This window comes from Anabrus simplex, chromosome 6 (assembly GCF_040414725.1).
Source record: "Anabrus simplex isolate iqAnaSimp1 chromosome 6, ASM4041472v1, whole genome shotgun sequence".
Classification (NCBI taxonomy): Eukaryota; Metazoa; Arthropoda; class Insecta; order Orthoptera; family Tettigoniidae; genus Anabrus; species Anabrus simplex.
The window spans coordinates 86,934,114-86,940,468 of NC_090270.1; positions in this window are offsets into that span (position 1 = coordinate 86,934,114).

The window sequence follows — 6,355 nt, forward strand, 5'->3', positions numbered from 1 at the left end:
TTTTCAATTTATTGAACTTTTCTCTTTACAACAATGATTTTTTTTTATATCTCAAATACTTTCGGAGTTCTGTCCAAAAGGTGAAGACCTCTCACCCAAGCAATCCCTTTATCTGTAAGTTTGCTGTTCGTTTCCCGTAACTTTTGTTTTTCAGAACCGTTTCCCTGATAACTCCGAAAGTTTTTAAGATATTAAGATGAAAGTTTCCATGCAAGTATATTTCGTGGAGAAGAAGAAGGTATACCAGATTTATTGAGCTAGGTTCATTGGTTAATTTAAAAAAAAAATATGTTTTGAAATGAAAATTAATGAAAATTTGACTACTTAAAAATAACTTATGAAAAAAATATTTATGGTGATGGAATTCACTGATTCATATTTATATGTTGCAGCTGTAACATCAGTAATCATAATAAAACAAGAATCATAGAAAAATATTCATGTGTTTGGATATTATCAGGGAAAAGGCAAAATAGTTGCCATGATACACCGCCGTTTTGAGTAATTAATTATATATAATGGCGTAGGTGTATATGATTTTTATGTGGGCGTATTATTAAGGAATAATGTGTTTGTTATGCCAAGTTTCCTCTTAATATTCTCCATTGCTGCGAGAAAAAAGTTTAATACACCCTATTTTTCTATGTTCAAAGGCGTAGGTCCCCCGTTAACGATGACGGCCACCAGGTGGGCTACGTAATTGGTGTTGGCTCTGGGAATCCCAATTTAAATGTTGCGCGGCGCCTCGGAAGTTGTATTCAGTGTGGAGAGGAACCGCTAGGTTGCGCCACTCACTACATAGCGCTAGCCCACCTCGCCTACAGGTGGCTCCACTATGTTCTCTACCAAGTATAATTTGAACTGATTAAAACTTGACAGCGAATATTTATTTCTATCTGTCAAGAATCAGTCATGTTCTTAAATCATGTCAGAGTACGTCAGAGTTTAAAGTAATTTTATACAGGATCAGCGTCATAAACTGTACGAGACGTGATTACAGTATTATGTTAACTACCATCGTAAATAAAACGGATAAGTTAAACTCTTGTTTTTATAATTATGTCCTATCTGCTGAAGTTCGCGAATTATACTATATTTAGTAGGGATTTAAATTTTATTTTAGTCTCTGCAATTATATCGTATTCTAACCTTGGAATGAAGCTGTTTTTGACTATATAATCCCTAGACATGCATTGCATTCGGTTGTCCAAATTAGGCAATATTTTACTGTCTCGCTGTTAGAATTAATCTGGATTATGGATTATGCAGGCTTGTTTCATATTAAAGATCCGTCACGTTGTTAAAAAGACAATAAAAATATTAGGGGGTCATCCATAAAAATACTTTCGCAAAAATGCCATAAGATGTTTAACATCCTCCCCCACCCCTCCCCACGTCATTGTAACACATTGTAACCATTCTTAATACCCCCCTCCCCCAATTGAACGTCCAAAATAAATTACCCCCACCGGTAACACTACACACTACTTGTCTGGGAAAATGCAAAACTCAGTAAATGTGACTGAGAGGTGTTGCCAACTTCACAATAAATCTAATGAGAGAAATCTCGGCACATAACCTTAATGCCACTTTCGATGCGCGTTCGGAAAGCTTCTTATCGAACTGTGAAGTTAATTGTAACTGTACTGTTTTATACAGGCATTACAGACAATGTATAACGCAAAATTATACGAATTTCCTAATGAAGGAAATTGTGAAGATACAAGTACGTCCATTATATTATTCAAATTTATTACTATTGGCAGACTTGTCTCAAAACGTGTCATAATGTTTTTCAGAAGAGTGGAATATGAACAACTAAGGAAAAAAAAAGAAGGCAGACTTGTTTATGATTAGCCGGAATAAAGACTTATAATTGTGGAAACTGCCAAAATTAAAGTTCATTTGGATTTTTCAAATAGGGTAATAACGAAAAAACTGATGAAAGGAAACATTTCCCTCCAATTCTGTCACATTTTTGTATTTTATGGATGACCCCTTTTAATGTTATTGGTTTTGTATGACTACTTTTAAAGTATTCGGAGAAGCCGAGGTGCCGGAATTTTGTCCTGCAGGGGTTATTTTACGTGCCAACAAATCTAACAACACGAGGCTGCAGTATTTTAATACTTCCTGTACCAGGCTGAGTTGCTCAGATAGTACAGCGCAGGCTTTCTAAGCTAAAGTTGGCGTGTTTGATCCCGGCTCGGCCAGGGTTTTTTGAAGATGTTCAAGTAAAAGAACTCCACCGGGACTAAATTTCGACGTCTCCGCAAACCATAGGTGTGATCTTACCAGAGACTTATATGGCCTCTCCCTCATAACCAGGTGCAGAGATGTGTACCCTTCATTTACAATGTGACTACCCCAGTGAAGATCTTTCCTTATATGTGCACTTAGGTACTTACAGTAATCCCCATAAGGAATTTTCATCCCATCAACGCAGTAATTAAAACTGAGAGGACTTTTTCCTCTTTGTGAAACTCAGAACCTGACTTTTAACCCCACTTATCATCATACCATTGCCTGCTGTCCATCTTACAACATTATCGAGGTCATTTTGCAGATGCTCGCAATCTTGTCATTTATTAGTCTGTACAGAATAACATCATCCGCAAAAGGCCGTATCTCTGATTCCACTTCTTTACTCGTATCATTTATATATATAAGAAAACATAAAGGTCCAATAATACTGCCTTGAGGATTTCCCCTCCTAATTATTACAGGGTCAGATAAAGCTTCGCCTACTCTAATTCTCTGATATCTATTTTCTACAAATATTGCAACCCATTCAGTCAGTCACTCTTTTGTCTAGTCCAACTGCACTCATTTTTGCCAGTAGTCTCCCACGATCAACCCTATCAAATACCTTAGACAGGTCAATCGCGATACAGTCCATTTGACCTCCTGAATCCAAGATATCTGCTATATCTTACTGGAACCCTACAAGTTGAGCTTCAGTGGAAAATTCTTTCCAAAAACCGAACTGCCTTCTATCGAACCAGTTATTAATTTCGTGTGTGTTAGTGCACGTTTAAACACTAGCAAAATTAAATGAGATTTTATGATTTTAAAATATGTTCTTGAGTTTTGTCAACATTTACAACATAGCGTTAACCATAAAGCGTTTCATCCCTATCGTAAACATTTGTAGGCGCTCTTATCTTGTTAACAATATTTCTGTTAACGAAATCGTAACCTTAATTAGTTGCGCGCGGAATTTCCTTCCGTGGGTTGGGGCTCGTAGCTGTCAGCTTGCATTCGGGAGATAGTGGGTTCGAATCCTACTTCCGCAGCCCTGAAGATGGTTTTCCGCGGTTTCCCTTTTTCACACCAGACAAATGCGGGGGCTGTACCTTCATTAAGGCCTCGGCTACTTACTTCCGGTTCCTAACCTTTTCTTATCCTATCGTTGTCGTAAGACATATATATCTGTCGGTGAAAAGTAAAGTAAATTCTAAAAATAAAATAAAAAACGTTCCGTATTGAAATATTTTATTTAATACTTCGTGTACACAGGTCTCGTATAACTCCTTTTTATCTTCGGGCTGAGTACTCAACATTTAGCTCCTTCTTTATATTTCCTTGTTAACTACAATTCCTTACTTACAATACCTTACTTCATATTTCAAACACATCTCATCCTACCACAGTCTTAACATTAGGTCTCCTAATAATTCCATCCTTGCTTTACCAACCCACCGAACTACCATTTACGACAATTAATTCCCAGTAATTGCCTGCCGTGAGTAGAACCTCCTTCCCGAATGTATCAGAGGGTTAAGCGCTATTTGCACTTACAAGGAAGCCCTTTGGAGACATTTTATGCACCAATAAGGAACATGTTGATACTGCTACACACAACCATTCTATTGTTATGGATGCCCTGGTAGAAGATGAGTTAAAAATTAATCATTCTATTTTTCAAATATTATTAAATGTTATGCATTAGCTCTTCACTTTTACATCTAGAACATTAGTTTTAAGAATGTTTCCTCTTATTATATTTAAATTATTTCAACACTCATCATTTTGTATTATTATTAATTTAATGTAATACATGCAAAAATGCCTGGTTAGATGGAAGAGAGGGACTGAACGCTTAATCTTGCCAGGTAAAATAAAAAAAATACTAAGTAACAAACAATTCGAAGTTTTTATTCCTGCACGATCTGGTTATTATCATTATTATCATTATAAAATTTCATGCGCGATAAAGTGGGCTACCGCTATTCTTACAACTAAAATTAGTAATTTTATTATTTTGTGTGTTGGGCATCCAGGAATTGTGTTAAAATGATATCAAATGTGATTTAATTTATACAACGTCAGAAGAATGTATATTTATAGTAGAGAAGAAGGGAGAATTCGAAATTTACTGGAAGTCATACACTCTAATGAAGATAACGAGGAAGAGTTAAGGGATACTGATGTACTAGAAGTGAAAATTCTGGAAGTGAAGAATCAGCTGATGAATATTTGATTGCGTTCCAAGGGTCTTCTTTCTTGCCGCGAGGTAAAAAAGAAGTCACGTCATTCTGGTAATTCGTAGGTATTGTTATATTTTCCCTTACATATGTAAATACGTTAAATTATTTTAAGTTAGCTTTTCAATTCGTTCAAGTTAAACAGGAAGAAACAAAACTTGATGGTGCAAAAATGTGATTTTAGAGAAAAATTACAAAAATAAGTTGGATGGATAAAAGAACAAATAACCTTGTTTTAAAGAACGTACAGGAGTATCGATGTTTATTAAATACGAAAGGAAATAAAGTAAAATAAAATTCCTTGGACACATACTGAGACAAGACACTCTTCTCCAAACCATCATTGAAAGTAAAGTACTGGGAAGGAGACCCAGGGGACGACCAAGAATGTCACACATCAGGAACTGCGTCGGTGAACTGGCATATGGTTCATATAGCAACATGAAGAGGCTAGCAGAAGATCGTCAGATGTGGCTGCAGCAACAAGGCATTGCCGTTAGTAGTTGTTGATGCTGATGATGAAACAATGGTTATCCTTTACGACTGCTCTGTGGGGAAAAAAAAATTACGCGCGACAAATCATATTACCTTGAACTCGCGACTGATGAGGGTGCCGCCTCTGTGGTGTAGTGGTTAGCGTGATTAGCTGCCATCCCCGGAGGTCCGGGTTCGATTCCCAGCTCAGCCACGAATTTGAAAAGTGGTACAAGGGGTCCACTCAGCCTCGGGAGGTCAACTGAGTAGAGGTGGGTTCGATTCCCACCTCAGCCATCCTCGAAGTGGTTTTCCGTGGTTTCCCACTTCACCTCCAGGCGAATGCCGTGATGGTACCTAACTTAAGGCCACGGCCGCTTCCTTCCCTCATCCTTGCCTATCCCTTCCAATCTTCCCACCCCCTACAAGGCCCCTGTTCACCATAGCAGGTGAGGCCGCCTGGGCGAGGTACTGGTCATACTCCCCAGTTGTATCCCCCGACCAAGAGTCTGAAGCTCCAGGACACTGCCCTTGAGGCGGTAGAGGTGGGATCCCTCGCTGAGTCCGAGGGAAAAGCCGAACCTGGAGGGTAAACAGATGATGATGATGACTGATGAGGGTTCAGGATAAAAGAAGCATAACAATTTTTTTTTTCAATAACATTACAAGTTTTCTCTGCTTTCATCTCCTAATTTTGTGTCAGTCTATATTTTTGAAGGAAAGCAAGGGTCTTTATTTAAACTCAGTTGTTACTTAAATAGGAATTATCATAAAACTCCCAAATAGAAAAACGTAACTTGGGCATTTTATGTGGGCAAAGGCCATAATTATTGACACTTTTAAAACCCAAGGTCTTTCATACTCAACCCTCCTGTTCTGTGCAACGTTAAACGTTTAGTAATATATCATCATCATCATCATCATCATCATCATCATCATCTGTTTACCCTCCAGGTTCGGTTTTTCCCTCGGACTTAGCAAGGGATCCCACCTCTACTGGGGAGTATGACCAGTACCTCGCCCAGGCGGCCTCACCTGCTATGCTGAACAGGGGCCTTGTGGAGGGATGGGAAGATTGGATGGGACAGGTAAGGAAGAGGGAAGGAAGAGGCCGTGGCCTTAAGTCAGGTACCATCCCGGCATTCGCCTGGAGGAGAAGTGGGAAACCACGGAAAACCACTTCCAGGATGGCTGAGGTGGGAATCGAACCCACCTCTACTCAGTTGACCTCCCGAGGCTGAGTGGACCCCGTTCCAGCCCTCGTACCACTTTTCAAATTTCGTGGCAGAGCCGGGAATCGAACCCGGGCCTCCGGGGGTGGCAGCTAATCACGCTAACCACTACACCACAGAGGCGGACTTAGTAATATGTAATATAACTAATTCTTTGTCACT